This window comes from Lissotriton vulgaris, chromosome 2_1, assembly GCF_964263255.1.
Source record: "Lissotriton vulgaris chromosome 2_1, aLisVul1.2, whole genome shotgun sequence".
Lineage (NCBI taxonomy): Eukaryota > Metazoa > Chordata > Amphibia > Caudata > Salamandridae > Lissotriton > Lissotriton vulgaris.
The window spans coordinates 60,805,247-60,825,157 of record NC_141687.1 but is presented as its reverse complement, the minus strand read 5'-3'; the positions used below and the strand labels follow the sequence as shown (position 1 = coordinate 60,825,157).

General features: G+C 43.7%; 1 long non-coding RNA gene across 1 annotated transcript; it reads right to left on the bottom strand.

The window, feature by feature from the left end:
* Positions 1-1,733: 1,733 nt before the first annotated feature.
* LOC147729559 (uncharacterized) lies at positions 1,734-9,326 on the bottom strand. The gene is made up of 3 exons (XR_015308331.1): positions 4,055-9,326; positions 2,553-3,400; positions 1,734-2,412 (listed from the first exon to the last, which is right to left on the bottom strand). It is a non-coding gene; the product is annotated as an uncharacterized LOC147729559 (long non-coding RNA).
* Positions 9,327-19,911: the final 10,585 nt, after the last annotated feature.

Sequence of the window (19,911 nt, the reverse complement as noted above, 5' to 3'; positions counted from 1 at the left end):
CGCAGAAGTCCACCCAATACATAGTTGATGTGGCATCAGTGCTTTTAGGTTACTAACAGACCGTCCCCAAACAAGGATCCTGGGACATCATGGTGATTAGAAACAATCCTTTTAAGTCCTCTTCAATAATATAACCATAAACTATGCTAACAAAAATGCACTTTAACTAAAAAGCATTCTATTTCAAAAGGTGAACTCTGTTGCTCAGCAAAGCAGAAAGAAACACACAGAATACAATAAAAACAGCACAGATGCATGTTGCGAACAACAAGAATAGAATAAAATGAACATTTCTACCATGGTTTAAATGTCCAAGCCAAAGGCAGTGGAGCGTTGTACAGGGTCAAAGCAAAGATACAGTCAATAAGTGCGTAGCTGTGTTCTGTAAGGGGATGCCATTGTAAGAATCCAATCCCGAATAGATATGATGTTGTCCAGTTTTATAGCCAACGCCACAAAATACTTTGCGCCTTGGCATTTCTAAAACAGACAGCCCTATAGACTGAGTCTGTCCTGTAAGATTCCAAGATCTTGGGTGCAGCATCTGTCAATTCTTCCCCTTAGATTCAGAGCTGGAACACACACTACCCTGACCTCTCTGGTGGTGAGGTAGACTGCAGTGCTGGACTGAACTTAGCGCAATACTCTGATTGGCCAGTAGGTATCACTACAGCCACTTGCTGACTTTTACACACTTCGCAAGGACATGCACCATATTTCTCAGAGGCAGACTGGACATCGGGCCATGGTCTACTTCCTGGCAGCACATGACCTTGCGCCAGAGGTGGATGAGTCTAGCAGTAAACCGGCATACACAGGAAAAGGCCAGTTGGACTTTCAGGAGATATTTCGACAAACCGATGTCACTATGATTTTAGGTAGGATTGGGACAGGGTCAGTCACAGTGCTACTAATTTTGCAAAGGAAGGGAAGTGAAGCATGGGTAGATACAGATGTGTGTATACAATGTCAAAATGTAGTATAGCTTGGGCTACTAGGAGGGTCTCCTGGTTTCACAGCCAACATCCTAACCACTACCTCATGGGTTCCGCGAGGGGGTGGCGATGTAACGATGAAGTTAGACAAAGCAGCTATGTTTTGTGTTGGAGGCTCGTCTCTGAGGGCTGAATAGCAAATCCAGTGTAGCTGAAGCCACCATTAAGTAAAGGATAGTTAAGAGCATAAAATGTCCAGAGAAGTTCAACATTTTAAGTATAAAAATAGATAATTAGCCATCTAAAGCCATTACACAATTATATAAATGGCATTTCATATGTAAGTCACTACAAATTTGATGCTCTAAGCATGCTCAAATAGTAGCTGTTGTTAGGGCCCAACTCAATGGCACTATTTTCATCGATATCTGAATGATGAATGGCACTTGACCAAGATTGTAACCTTTGACCTGCAGGCTGTACACACATCTCTCCACTGGCTGCTGAACAGACTCACTGGGGTATTTGATGGATTGACCAGCATGCATGAAAGGGATTTTAGCCCTATTCCACATGCTCAAGGCTGCTGGCATAATGGCTTACAGCCCCAAAGTGCCACCAAGATGTCCCTCTTGGATGAGGTTGACTGCCTCCTTAGTAAGGGTGGGCGCAAAATCCGTTCCGCTCTCGGATTTTGCAGATTTTTGGCAATTTTGCGGTCTACGAATCTCGTGAAATTGCCAAAAAATCCGCCCGCGAGCGGATTTGCGGATTTTTTAAACACAGTGGCATCTTCGTGGATAAATATGCAGGCAGTGTTCATTCTGGCACGATGCTCCTGTCACAACAGTTAAACCTCAACAGGAAGCACTTCCAGATATAAATAAAGCTGGTGCCCGAGGTGAAGCTCAAATTCAGCCACGCATTATAATCAGCCCAAACAACTAGTGATCTAGTGAGCACGGTCGAGGCTATGCAGGTGTGCTTCCTCCCTATATCTAACGCCTACAATTAGATGTAATCCTTGATGGAGGTCTTCGCATCCACGAGTTTCTCGAGCGCAATCCTTGTGTTCTGCCTGTGACCAGGAGGCTGCTTCCTTCTCATCTGCTGCTTTGATCGGCCTCTGACCCTTTATAAACAAGAGGCATGTGAACTCGCATAGAAGCCCCGCACGTTTGGCCCCGCTCAACACACACTAGGGTATGCAACATCTTCCCGCCCTTTCCCCCACTGTGATGGACAGCTCACTCGAGGGACCTCGGCGTCTATCGGCGCGGTGGCAAAGGTACAGACACACGTGGTCACTGGACACAACTCTTCTGGCCCTTTGCGCAGCTGTAGTGTAGCAAAAGCACTATACATTACCCAACGAGGTAGCACTTACTGATTAGCCAGTAGAAAGTACTCCAGTTGAGTAGAGGTATGGCACAACACGGTGTCATCTTCGTGGATAAATATGCAGGCAGGATTAATTCTGGCACGATGCTCCTTGTAACAACAATTAAACGTCGACAGGAAGCACTTCCAGTTATAAATAAAGCTGGTGCCTGAGTTGAAGCTCAAATTCAGCCAGGCATTATAATCAGCCCAAACAACTAGGGACGTAGTGAGCACAGTCGAGGCTATGCAGGTGTGCCTCCTCCCTATATCTAACGCCTACATTTAGATGTAATCCTTGATGGAAGTCTTTGCATCCACGAGTTTCTCGAGCGCAATCCCTGTGTTCTTCCTGTGACCAGGAGGCTGTTTCCTTCTCATTTGCTGCTTTGATCGGCCTCTGACCCTTTATAAACAAGAGGCATGTGAACTCGCATAGAAGCCCCGCCCGTTTGGCCCCGCTCAACACATACTAGGGTATGCAACATCTTCTCGCCATTTCCCCCACTGTGATGGACAGCTCTCTCGAGGGACCTTAGCGCCTATCGGCGCGGTGGCAAAGGTACAGACACACCTGGTCACTGGACACAACTCTTATGGCCCTTTGCGCAGCTGTAGTGTAGCAAAAGCACTATACATTTACCCAACGAGGTAGCACTTACTGATTAGCCAGTAGAAAGTACTCCAGTTGAGTAGAGGTGTGGCACAACACGGTGGCATCTTCGTGGATAAATATTCAGGCAGGATTTATTCTGGCACTATGTTCCTGTCACAACAATTAAACCTCAACAGGAAGCACTTCCATATATAAATAAAGCTGGTGCCCGAGTTGAAGCTCAAATTGAGTCACGCATTATAATCAGTCCAAACAACTCGTAACGTAGTGAACACGGTCAAGGCTATGCAGGTGTGCTTCCTCCCTATATCTAACGCCTACAATTAGATGTAATCCTTGATGGAGGTCTTTGCATCCACGAGTTTCTCAAGCGCAATCCCAGTGTTCTTCCTGTGACCAGGAGGCTGCTTCCTTCTCATCTGCTGCTTTGATCGGCATCTGACCCTTTATAAACAAGAGGCATGTGAACCTGCATAGAAGCCCCGCCCGTTTGGCCCCGCTCAACACATACTAGGGTATGCAACATCTTTTCGCCCTTTCGCCCACTGTGATGGACAGCTCTCCGGAGGGACCTCAGCACCTATTGGCGCGGTGGCAGAGGTACAGACACACCTGGTCACTGGACACAACTCTTCTGGCCCTTTGCGCAGCTGTAGTGTAGCAAAAGCACTATACATTTACCCAACGAGGTAGCACTTACTGATTAGCCAGTAGAAAGTACTCCAGTTGAGTAGAGGTGTGGCACAACACGGTGGCATCTTTGTGGATAAATATGCAGGCAGGATTTATTCTGGCACTATGTTCCTGTCACAACAATTAAACCTCAACAGGAAGCACTTCCAGATATAAATAAAGCTGGTGCCCGAGTTGAAGCTCAAATTCAGTCACGCATTATAATCAGCCCAAACAACTCGTAACGTAGTGAACACGGTCGAGGCTATGCAGGTGTGCTTCCGCCCTATATCTAGCGCCTACAATTAGATGTAATCCTTGATGGAGTTCTTTGCATCCACGAGTTTCTCGCGGACAATCCCCGTGTTCTTCCTGTGGACAGGAGGCTGCTTCTTTCTCATCTGCTGCTCTGATCAGTCTCTGACCCTTTTTAAACAAGAGGCATGTGAACTTTCATAGAAGCCCCGCCCGTTTGGCCCCGCCACACACACACTAGGGTATGCAACGTCTTCCTGCCCTTTCCTCACTATCATGGACAGATCACTCGAGGGACCTCAGCGTCTTTCGGCGCGGTGGCAAAGTTACAGACACACGTGGGCACATATTTTTGCAAATGGCAAAAAAATCTGCGAGTTCACGGGAAAATCAGCGAACTTTCAGGTTTGTTTGCCATTTCACGCGAATTCACGGACCGCGAATCCGCAAAAGTCGCCCATACTTACTCCTTAGGATCACTGATTAGGGCCTTTCATCACAAATTATTCTGTTAGACTTGTAGTGTATAGTGCAGTGGTTCCCAAACCTTGCACCGTGGCTCCCTGGGGAGCCGTCAAACCTAGCCAAGGGAGCCGCACACCAAGCACTTCAAAGCATTTAATGTTGAAGGGTCTGTTGGCTTCAGTTAAACTAATTAGACTGAAACACATGATGCTGATGATTTGAAAGTGACATACCTGAAGCTGTAAACGTGGTGCTTAACTGTCGCATGTCGAAGGAGATGACCTCCATATTTCACTGGATCCCCAAGTTCCAACACTCCCAAAGTAAACGCAAGATGTATGATTTATTTTGTAAGACTCTTTATTAGTTTCACTTTTTCCAAATGCATTTTACACAGATGCAAGTTATCAGGAAAGTACAGTTGTGCTGTCGATTACACACTAAGGGTTCGATTACGATGTTGATTGGAAACTCTTCTGACCGAATCGGTTTTGGAATGGTTTCCAACTGAATCGGGTTCTGCGAGTCCGACCGATGGTTACTATGCTTCCCAACATCGTTCGGTCGGACTCTCATTGACTTCAATGGAAGCCAGTGTTCCGAACGAGAACACAAGCTCCCATTGAAAAAAGGGGTGGTTAGTGAAAACATTGCACCCTGTGGCGGGCACCTCATGAGGAATGCCACACTGTGCATGGTTGGAAAGAGGGGTTCCATGGGTACCCGCACGGGCCCCAACTGGAGGCTTGCGGATGAAGGAGGGCCTGCTACGGGCCCCCTAATTCAGATTCTGACAGCTGTTTCATATTAGGCAAGCTAATTCGGACCAGCTGTCTGAATCGATCATCGTAATCGCTCAGTCAGGACCGTGTCCATAGAGCTGTACGATTCAGCTCCGAATAATTCGGGCTTTCTGAATGCCGTCCGGAACCGTATAGGACAGCCCGAACGGTTTCCCTGCATCGTAATCGGTTGGTCGGTCCAAAAAGAATCCGATTCAGTTGGAAACATAGGTTCCGAATCATATTCAGAGAATCAGAATCCCGTTCTGAGCCTTTCCGACCAACATCGTAATCGGCATCTAAGTATTATTAAGTATTAACATTTGTACTTGAACCATAGGTACTTCTAGTACACATTTCTTTCAGTACACAAACATATACAGACAGGCCTGCTCTCTCCTTGAGCACAGGGAAGTAAAACACAATATACGGCATAATGCCAACATTTGGAAGCAAGAAAGAGGAACGTTTAAAAAAGGAAATCTGAGAAATGTATTTCACTTGCATTGATTTGGAGCCAATTTAAGGAGGAGGCAGCAAAAATAAAGCTGTATGTGGTTTAAAAAATCTTGAGTCACTTTGCAGAGGCAGATGTGTTGCAACGTATAACATGGGTAGATATGGAAGTGCATGCAAATATTCTTCAAGCGCTGAAACACTTTGGCAATGGGGCCTACATGCATAGGGGTGCTATCTAGCACTGTGAGTAGGGTAAAAAAGTTGGAGAGTGAACTCTGAAAAAGGCATGGGCAAAGAAGTGTAACTAGGAATATTTTATTAGAGGTGCCACCTTAGTAATACTAAACACCCTGCGTGAATGATTATAATACCTTCATCAGCTTCATTCCAATTATTTTTAGGAAGAAAAATGCAAGTACTCCAGAGGCGGTGTTTACATATTCAAAAAAGGAACAGTGAGGAGCCTTGGGCAATGGCCAATGGGCCAAGGGAGCCGTGGGTCAAACAAGTTCGGGAACCACTGGTATAGTGGGTCAAGTCATCGGCTGATATCCCATTCAGCAGATGAGGATACACAAATGATTGTAAATCTCACAGATCTACAGACCACTACAATGCCCTCGTAACCACCCTACCGAATATTGAAAAGTGGAGTCTTGAGAGTTATTACAGCTCAACACCCCCAAGACATTCAAACGTTGTGCTTCAGGGTCGATTGTATAAGGTGAAATATCTCAAACTTGCAACGGTTGTTCATTCCATGACTCCAGACCTCTGTATGTTGGTGGATTGTCCCTAGGGTAAATGAAAACTCAACTGCAGTAAGGCTCTTATCTGTGCCCTACAAAGACTCTGACAAGTAAGGTTAAGTCAGTCCAGAACAAGGACATTGGTCATGTGCACATTTCTGACGCGCAACAACTTGTACTAGTTTAAAGTGGAAGTGGAATGAACTATAATGTCTAGAACTATCAATGCCTCTAAATCATTTACGTATGCCTTGGCATGACAGTGCCCATACACTTGCACAGTAACATCTGTAGAATCCAGGTTGGGATTGTGACACTAGACTGTAAGTCATCCTCCAGTCCCTAGGACAAGCACCTTGATGCATTAGGCCTCAAGAACAGGGGCGGACAAAGTTCACATATCGCTCAAAAAGTTGCGAACATGCGTCCATTGTGAATGTGCCCAAAAGTTGCAGACTTTGTGGTGAACTTTAGCCTGCCCGCCACATGTGATGATTTCTGGCTGCAGGATGTGTGGCCACAAAAGACTGGATATACTGGTGTGCAGAAACCAGTGCTTAGTTTAAAAACAATAAGTGCCACGGCCCTTGTCAGGTTGAGCGGGGTGAGAACCCTTCTCAAACAACAACCCAACAACAATAATCCTTGCCAGGGTGAACCACAAAAGTCACTAAATTGGCCTGTGCTAAACCTTCTGGTAGCTTGGTACAAAAGCAGTCAGGTTTAATTAGAGTCAATGTGTAGAGTATGTATGCAGCAATAAATAAAATTATACCAAAATGACAAAAATCCAATCAGTGGAACAGGAGCAATGCAATTCCGAAGATTTAGGTAAGTGTAGTGCCCAAAAGCTCAAAGCACCACTGTGTTATCTGGTCGTGCTAGACCAGGCAAAAGTCACTAGTTCAGTTCAACCGTGATGGAGCACAAGCTGGAAACAGGGACTAGGTCAATCCAATTGAAAATGTTACCTTCTCAAAGTCTGCCACAGAGAGTCCAGTTTGCAGTGTATAAGGCAGTGAAGAGAGTGTTGTGGATGGTTGTCGCTGCAGTGCAGCGATCCTGTTGGGGGTCACGAATGGTCGCTGCTTGAGCTTCGTGTTGAGGGCCGTGATGGTCACGGTGGTGCAAAGTGAAGATCGCGCAATGCTGATTGTCGTTGTAGTGCATTGGTGGTCGTAAAAGACATCAAGATATCAGCATGAACAACCATGTTTGCGGTCGTCAAGAGTTCAAAACTTCAGGATTTCTCCTGAAGTTTTCTTTCTCCTAAAAGTGGCATGCTCAAAATGTTGACTTAAAATCAGACTTTACCAAGAGGGTTTAAAATCAGAATTAATTTGATTGTAAACATGACATTCATTCCAATCAAGCGTTAGCACTTATTAAATGCAGTAAGGCAACCCAATGTTATCCTATGGGAGAGTTAGGCCTCACAGTAGTGAAAACAAATGTAGGAGTTTGTCAGTACCACAACATGTAAAACTTAAATGTACATGTCCAACTTTTTGAATACAATGAACCTGCCCTAAGGGCCTAAAGTGTGGTGACCGAGGCATAGCTTTATGGGGTATTCTACACCCCCATAATAAATGTATGTTCTGATAAATAGTTACAGGTGTTTTCAGTCAAGTATTGTGAAATGTCAGTCAGATTTCACTTGTGGTTTTTACATACATACAGACAAAAACCCACACACATTCTCTCTCTCACTCTATTTTGAAAGCCCTCAGAATATTGGTTATTTTTACAAAATATTGTGAATTCTCTCTTAGTACATCTACCAAGCCGCATTCCTCTCCCTTTCCTCAGACCCCTCGGTTCCTCTCATGCACCCTACGTGTCTTGTAATGTATTTAAACAATATATACCAGCCTGATTGTCGGAAAATCAGAAGCTCACACCCTTCCAATGTTACTGACCAAGCTATACTCCTGGACTTATATGTGTTAAAAAGAAAGGTTGTGTAAAAGGCCTGGCAAAAGGTTTATTTTGTCAAGCTGAAATGGCAGTTTAAAAATGTGCACTGTCTGCAATGGGAGGCCTAAGATGTGGTTTAAAAGATATACTTAAGTAGGTGGCACAATAAGTGCTGAAGGCCAACTATTAGCCTTTAATTTACAGGCCCGTGGCACAGGTAGTGCCACTTTACTAGTAGATTAAATCTGCCTATCACATGTAAGCCAATTTTACCATGTTTAAAGGCGTGAGCACAAGCATTCTAGCACAGTTTAGTAGTTGTAAACGTCACAGAGCCCTAAAGCCAACAAAAACATAATTCCAGAACATATGAGGGGTGAAGGCAAAACATCTGGGGGTGACCCGGCAGAGAGGGCCCAGTCCATCAGCCTCCCTCTTTTTAATGTTTTTAACGAAGACTTTCAACTTCCAAAGCTTGCAAAGTTTAAAAACAATATGAAGTTGGGTCAGCCACCTGTGCTGCCTTTCCCCATAGTTATGGCCAGAACTAGCAAACCTACCTTCAGGGCTCCTCAGAAGAATTTCAGTTTGCAATAACTTTGTTTTTGCACCACGCCATGTATTCCACGTTCAGTGCCAAAGGATGATTCTTGTAAAGGTGATCACTTATCTTCAGCAGAGAAAGGAGCTAGAGATAGTGTCTTAAACTTTTGAAAAGATAAACTGCTCAGTCTTCGAGGAGTTCAATGTTTGTAAATGTTGCTGCCCAGGTTTTCCGAAGTATTACAAGGGGATATAGTGCTGGAAATAAACCTGGTGATGACAATGATACAGATGTGCATCCACTTGGCAAAACAATGCAGTTGCTGCTGCCTCCGTCTGACAATCTCCAGACAGGATGGGACTTGTCTATGAGTGCTGAATATCACTAGTGGCATGCACACAGAGTATACCTGAGCTTTTTTTCTAGATTCACAGACCGTGACAAATAGCTACATGTGATGTATGATGCCCGATGTTTACATTATCACTACATTTTCTTACTATATCTTATGGTCAGTGTTAGTAGATAATAGAGATATTTATCTTCAGACTCAAACGGGGAACGTCGTTTACGACGCAACTTTTAGCACGCAGTGCTATTACAACGCGGTTTTTAAATCGCATTCTATTACAACGCATGACTCTGGGGGGCGCTCAAGGATAGGGAATACTTTTAATTTACTATCCAACACCTTCCATAGTGTCAACGGGGACTGGTGTTGGAATAGTAAATTAAAATATTCACTATCCAACACCCCTTTGTATTATGCGTTGTAAAAGAATGCGTTATAAAAACCGCGTTGTTACAGCATGCGTGCTAAAAGCATGCGTTGTAACAACGTACATCCGACTCAAACAGATGGCCGCACCCCTTCTGAGTTAAGTCCTGTCTCCTTGCACCTAGAATCGAGACCCCGCCCGTCGAAAAAGACACCATAACTTAACACAGAATTGCAGCCGCCATGCAGCAGTGACCCTTAACACCTTCTGTGCTCTCGTCATAAGGCACGGTGGCGCTGTGCGCATGACGAGCTGAGCTCGTCATGACCCGTGCAGCGCTCACACGCGGGGATAATTCCCCTGCTGTGCTGAACCCTCTATATAAATGGGTGTGGTCATGACGAGCTCAGCTCGTCATGAGCACAGCGCCACTGTGCTGCATGACGAGCCGAGCTTGTCACAAGCACTGTGGCACTGTGCATGCCCCCTTCCCCCCAGCGCCGCGGGGTAATTAACCCCGCTGCGAAGGGGCTAAAGTGACATGTAAAACAGAACCCATGATAATAGCCTTGCCCCCATTAAGCACTGCCTTGAACTATTCATGACCTGAAACCTTTACCACAGGAAATGACATCAGCATTTCCTACTTTACCGCCACTTCAGGCAGTGACATGTCAAGAAGAGAAGATCCACTATCCCCATGGTTGACCGGTGAGCCACATCTAAGGCCTGGGCTGGCCGCAACGCAACAGGAGCATCTGTCATATCACAGGGAGTGAGGTAGGCTGAATATGCAATATTTCCTTAATCTCTTGGTTTAAGTCAAACTTCTACTGACCCCTGACCAAGATGTTGTGCCTTAGAAAGTAGGAATAACGTTTTCCGCATAAATTAATTCAGGCAGTGAAAGACTACTCATGAAGTCACATATTTGAGATACTCCCTGTTCTCACCCCTTCCAGCTCCACCCTTAAATACCCTAGACCCAAAGGCCATACCCTAAATGTGGCATGCCACTCAGTATTATGCTAAGATGCCAGTTACTTTGTTGAACAATTCTCATTAATTATAATTTTATTTCACTCTCCAAGATCATAAAAGTACAACATTTATAAAAGACACATAAAACACATTATCACAAAGGCATACAAAGCGTCATCGGAGATCAAAAAGAAATCTGCAACAGTAAAAGAGCATTGTCAAGTAACCAGTATAAATATGCATGCCATTATGGGATCAGAAACATATTGACTCAATATTTTGGTGCAAAGATACAATATTGGGCCACAAAAAAGTTCAAATGCTTTTGAAGGTGTGCTTAAAATTTTAAAAAGAGGTTAAAACAGGCCGAGAAATGAGGGGACCTGCTCTGTACTAAGCTGTGCAAAATTGCAACAAACTGCTAGGCCATAATTGGATTAACTCCTTCCAACCAACTACTCTCTTTTCAGGGATTTTCAAAGGCTCTCCCCTTTCCTGAACTGCTGGAATGCACTTGGTGCGCCAACTCCAGACAGACAATAAAGATCCAGAAATTGAAAAAAAACTTTGGTCTGCTTGAGTCAGTTGAGAGGATTCTATGGGGCATATGTATGAAAAGACAGATTTGCTAGTCCTTAATAGCGATTTCTTGCGAATCGCTATTAAGGACTCGCAAACTGCTATGTAGGTAGGAATTGCAATAATAATTGCAATTCCTACGCATTCCTTAATTGCGACTCGCAAATTGCGAGTTGCAATTAAGTAATCCCTTCTCATTCATTCCTTTGGGCCAAGAGGCCCATAGGAATTAATAGAAATTGCGTGCGCCAATTGCGAGTACCCAATAGGTACTCACAAATTGCGCACGCAATTTCAAAGATGCAAGGGTTCCAAAAGGACACCCTGTTGCACCCCTGAAATGTGCATGTGTGCACATGTGGCGCACATACATGCCTATACTTGACCAGGATAAACAATAGTCTTTTTCTAATAGCAACAAATGGACTGGCATTGTGGTAAAAAAAACAGTAAAGAAACCTAAAAAGGTGCCTGCAATGTAACAACTCACTGGATGCTGAACGCATATGCTTTCTCCCCCGCATTAGGCGTTATAGATACGCCAGACGCTCTTCCACCCAAACTTGCCTCATAACTACTAGCGCAAGTGACACGCTGGGCTCCAGAATCCAGAGAACTCCATTCTGGAAGCAGCCAGGATCAGCCGTACAATCATACTGTCAGGGTGGGGCCTAACGTAGAGGCACTGCGCACCCTTGACTGTGATGGTTGAAAGCAGGTGGTAAGAGCATATAACAGTCAATGCTATTTAGAAATTCAGTTATGAAGGATGGGGTTAGACAGCAGCATCTGATCTGGAGCAACACAGGATTAATTCACATCAGTTATAGTAAATGTATTCAATTGTGGTAAAGTAACAAAAAAAGTAAGAAAATGTGTCAAAATAAATATTTTACAAACAGACGTGTAAAGAACTACTAACTTCCTTATTGTTGTTTATCATTGAACGTCAGAGGAAAGCGTGCACTTGTGATTCAATGAAAGCAGAAGAATAGATCTCTCGATGGCACGTGGCACATTAAACAAAATAAATATGACAGGGGCTCATTTTCCAAAGTAATCCAAAAAGGAACCCACTCATTGAAAAGTAAATCAAAAGACACATAAGTAAGTAAGTAATTTGTTTATTGTATAGTTAATAAAAACCATAACAATATATGTTAAAATACAGCTTTCAGCAAATATTAACTCAAAACTACAAAAACAACAAAAACAATAAAAAGAGTACAATTTCCGTAAAAAATTCCTTACATGTTCGTATCCTTGCATAAAACATAAATGAGCAATTCTTAAATTGGTATTTACATATGTTAATTAGAGATATCCATCTGTCTTTTATCCACAAGGCTGAAGTCTCCAGACAAAATTATTTAGTTAAGCCCTCGCTTGCTTTCAAATGTTTTTCATGAGCTTGCAAAAACTTTTTCATTCTACAGTTCATTTGGGGGTCAGTTGGATCCAGGCCTCCAATAATGGCGGTTCTACATGAACGTATTCCCCTGTCCAAGAAGACTTTCTTCAAAAAAGTTACACGTTCAGAATGCAGCTTCTTGCAATGGCATATTAGATGGATTAAATCTTCCTTTCCATAACCACAAAGACGGCATTCTTTTGACTCAATATGCCTCCATGATGGTTCGTCAGCTAATGTTGGAAATTTGCCAAAGCGCAAGGCCATAAGTCGTTTTTTAGTGTAAATAGAGAACGGTGTGCCTAAGTAGGCCGCCGGTTTAAGAGTTTTGTAATTCTTAATCACAGTCCAAGAATGGGAGCGATGAGAGAAAATACCTTTATCTGTTAGCAACGAATGAAGTTTTGCAGCTCTGTTTAACGCCTGCTTGAATGATAAAAAAGGCAAACTTTTATTCCAGAGGTTAAGAGAACATGTTGCATCCAGTGTGCTGGTCAGGAATTTGTTAGCCTGCGATTTTTTTTGCGTTTCCAATTCCTGCCATCACAATTTGTTGAGGTTATTTTCACTAGCGCTTTGCTTGATTCGGTACCACACCTTTATATAAGTATAAAGTCTACCTAGTGATTCGTTCATTAAACCAAATTCTAGTCGCATTTGCGCTGGCGAGGCAGAACTAGGAATTCGAAGAACCTTTATATACATTTTTGTTATTAAGTTGTTAAGAATTTCAGAATCTTTACCGTGCATGGCAGCAAAGGCATATGATAAGGTGGACAGTGCTTTGCTAGAGATAATTGTCAGGAGCGGCCTCAAAGATGGGCCTTCCAACTTCTTTGCCAGTGTGCTAAATGCAAATATTAAGGCCCCCGCTCTCTGCGTCATATCATTTTTCTGATCTTTTAGGGATAACGTGTCGTCTATGTAGTATATCTAGTACTTATAACAGGATACTTTTTCCAGTTGTTTGCCTTCCAGCCGGATGTTGTGATGTGCGGCTTGCCGGAGGGTAAGAAGCATTGTTTTTGTTTTAGATGAGTTAAGTTCCAGCCTGTTTATAGACAGGAAATCTGAAAGTACAGTAAGGAGCCCCGTCAAAATAACTTTAGTTAAGCTCAATAGCACAATATCATCTGCATATGCAAGATGAGAAAGATTTAACTTTCCTAATTTCGGGGAATGTGTAATGGTATTGTCTAGTTTTCCGGATAGATCTGATATGAAAAGATTAACCCCTTCACTGCGGCGGCTATTCCGCCGCAGTGCTAAGGGGGTGGGGCGGAAATGCGGCGGGCGCATGCTGGTGACGGAACCGCTCCGTCACCAGCGTCGGTTGCGCTGTGCTTATGACGGAGCGGTTCCGTCATGGCCCCGCCCGCTCAATAGAACGCTCAGCGCAGGCGTGGAATTCGCGCCACACAGGAGCGTCGGGCAGGCCATGACGAAACCGCTCCGTCATCAGCACAGCGCCACCGCAGCTGATGACGGAGCGGTTCCGTCATCAGCATACAAAGGGTTAAATAAGTGCGGGGCCAGGACGCACCGCTGCTTTAAACAGATAGTTGTGTACACTTTTCTTGATAGTCTGGCACCTTCCCCAAATTTTACTTGAGTCCAGGTGTCAGTATAGAATAATAACAAACCTCTCAATATCCTCTCCGGGATTTCCCATGTTTTCAACTTTGCCCACAGAAGATTACGGTCCGCGCTGTCGAAAGCTGCTTTTAAGTCTATGAAACACAGATGCAAGTCCTTTTTCTCACGCTTACATTTTTCAGCATCCATTGTAATAGATAAGATGTTGGAGGTGGTTCCAATCCCTTTTCTAAAGCCTGTTTGATTAATTGGAATCAGGTTTCTTTCCCCAAACCAATTGACCAGATCTTTCAGAAGTAATGATGCAAAGTATTTGGCTTCTACGTCCTGCAGTGCAATTAGTCTGTAATTAATTGGGTTTGTTCTTTCTCCTCCTTTATATTTAGGTGTTATAATCGATCCTTGCCAGCTGTCAGGACCCTGATTGTTAGTCTCTACTTCAGCAAAGAGATTCTCAAAATGTGAGCTCCAGTATTCAGAGGCGTGTTTGTAGATCATTTGTGGAATGCCATTCGGCCCTGGAGCCCCATTACTTTTACCCTTCTTGATTATTTTAGCTATGTCCTCTGCTGAATAGATAACATGATTAACTACTTGCGTAGATGGTTGAAACAGGTCTGGCGATAGGAACTGACAGCTGCCTTCTTCTTCTGAATTCAGTTTTTTCTGATTTTCAGATATTAATTGTTTCCGTGGAATGTTTGGTAACTTTTGTTTAAATTTGTGCAAAAGGAAGTTGACCCATTCCGTTTCCTGCATATTCAATGTTAAGATGTTTCAATGCCTAGTCAATTGATTTATTGTGTTCCAAAATTTATTTGAGTTTGGATGCCTAATGCTGAATATCAATTTAGTCCAAAAGTTCTCAGATTTCCTTTTCTTGACTTCCCAAATCTTCTTTTTGTATTGTTTTCTTTGTAGGAGAAATGTCTCCAATAATGGCCCTTCTGTATTATTTGATTGTAACTTCTTTTTTGTTCTTCTTAAGGCCCTTCTTAGATCTTGCACCTCTTTCGGGAGATCAGTAATTAGATAGTGTCTTTTGTCCTTCACACTCGGAACTTTTATTTTCGTTATTCGTTTGCCTAAGAAGAGAGACCAGGCTTGAATCTTATTCATAGGTTTGTTTCCTAATTCAGCCAAGATATCCTTTTTTTTCGAAAGCCACTCAGTTTTGTTTGTATTTGTCCAATTAATACGTTTTTGATTAATTGTACTTGATTGGCCTTCCAGTGTATTGGAAGATTAAATTCTTTCCATGCCTAAATTAAATTTGATCTGTTGAAACGCGTGATCACTCAAGGGGGTGTAGTCTACATAAAAGCTGACTAGTAATGGCATTAGTGAAAGACTTATAATTGTAAAATCAAGTGTTGATTGAGCCCGAGGGCCGTAGTATGTTTTTTTTGGCGGACCGTCTTCATCTGTCCTTCCGTTAAGCACTCGCATGCCTTGATATTCAAGATCTGTCACTAATTGCTGGCCCAGTTGATCCTTACGAATCCTCACCCCAATTTGAGATTGCTGTGGAACACACCAATGTATATTGGCTGCTGTCAAGATAGCATCTTCTTCCGGCGCGAATATCAAGTTTGAATTAAAATCTCCAGTCACTCTTATACTCCAAGAAGGCTCAGCACTGCGTAGGCCTGTAATTGTTTTACTTAGTAGGACATTTTTTACCTTTTTGACTCGGAACTTCGGTTGTGTATAATAATTCATCAAAATTATCGTTCTTTTATTAACAATGTTTTGCTCCGAGAATTTAATTTGTTGTATACTAGGGTCAGGAGATTTAAGCTGTTCCGTTTTAATTACTAAAGCTGTAGATACTTAGACTGTCAGGCCGCCTATTGCACGAACATAGTGCTTACATTTTTCTGCTACTACAGTATAGTGGACGAAGCCTGCTATCAGAAGATCTTCTTGCGACCATGTTTCTTGTAGAGCAATTACGTCGCAATTAGCCCACTCCTTTAGAGGCAGACCGTCCTCTAGCAATTTCTTCCCCCCTGCTATGTTCCACGATAGCAGATGTATGCCTTTGGGTTCTGCATAGATCTCCCTTTCACTCTTTGGTCAATTTCTCCTCTTGTTCAATTTCTCCTCTACACGTCAGTAACCAGAAATATGTAGCAAAAAGCCAAACTATAAATAGTCTTAATTTAAAACATTTCAAACTTGAATTATAACACCAACATGAAACACAGCAGAGAGCGCTGCAACAAATAAAAAGCCAGTACTGCAACAATGTATCTTTGTCTGTTAAAGCAGTGCAACAATACAGCAAAGATAAACGAAACAATAGACTACTCACTGGGTGGAGTATTTATTTTTGACTATGTAATACGTTGGTTCCCAAACTGGGGTCCAGGGACCTCCGATTTCCGTGGCACATTCCCAGGGGGTCCACAGACCGCAGTTTTAAAGGCACTGCAAAGCTCCTGGTAACATCAGCAGTTTTCAGGCAGAATAGAAGTGTAAAGATATTATTAAAGTCCCGCCGGAGAGAGATGGGAGTTTTGTCCAGTGGCAGCTTTGACTCATCCAAGGGAGCGCAGATTGTTAATATACTTGCTGCAAAGAATGTTCACCATCCATATCAAAGAACAGTATTTTACGTGCACATCTCAGTGGGTTACTGCTTTTGTCACAGAGATTATTTTGTTAGTATACAGAACATATGTTACAATCATAATCTAGCCTGTGTGTATATCATAGCATAATCATGGCAAGCAGAAGGGAAGGGTAATTGCATAAAGGAACCACAAATACAACTAAATACAAAAAAGCTCTATTTCATTTAATAAGTATTCATATTAAAACCAAATATCACATACATCAATATTACATAAAATTAAACAAAAAACAGAAAAAACAGATTATGCAATTTTAACGCAATATAATCACATATTTAAAAGAACCAAGGAGTGGCAATCAATGCTACGCACTGCCATCAAAGAGCTGCATGCAAACTGCAGGGTGCAAGGTAGTAAGTTATGTTTTGCCCCCAGTCTTACATTATCCTGATGCTGCTAAAAACGTTTGTTTGGGTAGAAATACATTCTTATTATTAAAGTCAACACTAGCAAATGTTATGTTCTGAATCCTGAGTGTGTGCTTCTCCAGACCAAGCACTCTTACAAAATGCCTACCAGTGTGGATGACGTGTGAATCCTGAACCTTGTAGTCTCCTTGCCATAGGTAACATTTTCTATACACTGATGTACACCTGTGTGATTCATTATCTTGGTATGTCTGTGATGTAACGTGCTCCGGCATTCTACACTTGTATGCAAGGTGCTATAATGAAAAGTAGGAAAATATTCATTTTGTTTATTTATGATGGGAAGGAGCCAATGATGAGAAGTGGAACACACTGACGAGAACCTGTCGGCAGTTCCCTGGTGGTTGCTCCCGTGAGGTACCTTCCCATCTTCCACACATTTTTTCCTGATCTTGATTTGATTTAACTGGACTTTTCCCTTGCTGCATCCACACACGGGGTTGCACAAGCATAGCTTGAGTATAGGGACTGTAGGCATATAGTGAATGACACGCAGAGATTTTATGAGGACATTTTAAAGACAGGCACACCCTGTTGCAAACTCCTTGAGTGGGTGTTAGGTTAAGAATAACCGCACAAACGAGTCAACAAGAGGTACTATGAATATAATTGCCTGTAGTATAGTAGGACCAGGTCTTTGTGTATAAAAATGATGTGAGTGGAGGGTACCTGGGTCTGAAAATTTCCCTCTGTGTTCCTTTTGTGTACTAACTAAAATGGCTGCCAAGAACAAAATGGCTTTCAGCTCATGCTAACAGCAATTCTTGTAATCTTGAACTATTAGACCAGCCGGTTGAGGAGTACGTGCCACTGTTATAAAAAAGACAAAAGAGACAAGAACAAAACGTTCTACCTTATTCAATTTAACCACAAGGCATTCTGTAAAAACAAGACTGAGCCATATCTCAGCGCCGATGATTTGGAACCACGGTATTACTGTTAATAAAAAAAACAATGACCAAAACATGGCAGCACGTACAATGCACTATGCCGGGTGGCTCACTGCGCGTTCGGGTGCCAAAAAGTGTCACAGCAGATCTGCGGATATTTCAGCACGTGAAGTCACACAGCATTCCTGAGGAGATCCAGGCGGCAAAGAAGGTGAGTTGAGCTACACACGATAATTTTAATCATAAAAATGATAGTTGAAAGTGACAATGTTTTGGTCATTGTTTTTTTTATTAACAGTAATACCGTGGTTCCAAATCATCGGCGCTGAGATATGGCTCAGTCTTGTTTTTACAGAATGCCTTGTGGTTAAATTGAATAAGATAGAACGTTTTGTTCTTGTCTCTTTTGTCTTTTTTATAACAGTGGCACGTACTCCTCAACCGGCTGGTCTAATAGTTCAAGATTACAAGAATCGCTGTTAGCATGAGCTGAAAGCCATTTTGTTCTTGGCAGCCATTTTAGTTAGTACACAAAAGGAACACAGAGGGAAATTTTCACTTTGTTCTGTGGCTCTCCTCTGCCACTCCTCCCAGACACCCACGCAGCGGAGTTTAGCGCTGCAGCGGGACAGAAAAGTCCTTTGCCGCCATTGCTTGCTGGCGAGCCCGAAGGCCACGCCCCCTTTCCGAGGCCACGCCCCCTGATTGCCGTATTTAAGGCGCTGACCTACGAGCGTCATTAGATACCACGAACTCCTGAGGCGGAAAGCCGGGAGCCGACAAACACCTGCTAATTTTAAATTTTGAGTGTCACAATACTTCTGTTGTTTTTATCTGCACTTTGTTCTGTGGCTCTCCTCTGCCACTCCTCCCAGACACCCACGCAGCGGAGTTTAGCGCTGCAGCGGGACGGAAAAGTCCTTTGCCGCCATTGCTTGCTGGCGAGCCCGAAGGCCACGCCCCCTTTCCGAGGCCACGCCCCCTGATTGCCGTATTTAAGGCGCTGACCTACGAGCGTCATTAGATACCACGAACTCCTGAGGCGGAAAGCCGGGAGCCGACAAACACCTGCTAATTTTAAATTTTGAGTGTCACAATACTTCTGTTGTTTTTATCTGCACTTTGTTCTGTGGCTCTCCTCTGACACTCCTCCCAGACACCCACGCAGCGGAGTTTAGCACTGAAGCGGGACGGAAAAGTCCTTTGCCGCCATTTCTTGCTGGCGAGCCCGAAGGCCACGCCCCCTTTCCGAGGCCACGCCCCCTGATTGCCGTATTTAAGGCGCTGACCTACGAGCGTCATTAGATACCACGAACTCCTGAGGCGGAAAGCCGGGAGCCGACAAACACCTGCTAATTTTAAATTTTGAGTGTCACAATACTTCTGTTGTTTTTATGCACTTTGTTCTGTGGCTCTCCTCTGCCACTCCTCCCAGACACCCATGCAGCGGAGTTTAGCGCTGCAGCGGGACTGAAAAGTCCTTTGCCGCCATTGCTTGCTGGCGAGCCCGAAGGCCACGCCCCCATTCCGAGGCCACGCCCCTTCCGGCCCCCTCCCTTTGGAGATAAAATGTGTATCCACCGGAAGCCCAGCGGACGAGCGCAGCGGGAGCGCCGTTTGCGCGCCAAAGGCGCGCCTAAGGAAAGCTTGTCTGCGCCCGTCCGCGTCCGGACGGGCCCAGGGCCCACAGTTTCTGGTGGACTAACCATCTATACACCCGATTTCTTACGGTCCCTTCGCCCGTCTGCAAAACAGAATTGCGACTTACTATCTAACCATCGCGAATCCAGTATCGCATGTCGTGCTTGCAACTTCCACCTCGACACCCCGCAACTATGTGGCCAGCGGCCTAGACCCAAAGAACATAAAACAACTAGCTCCTGGCTACTCG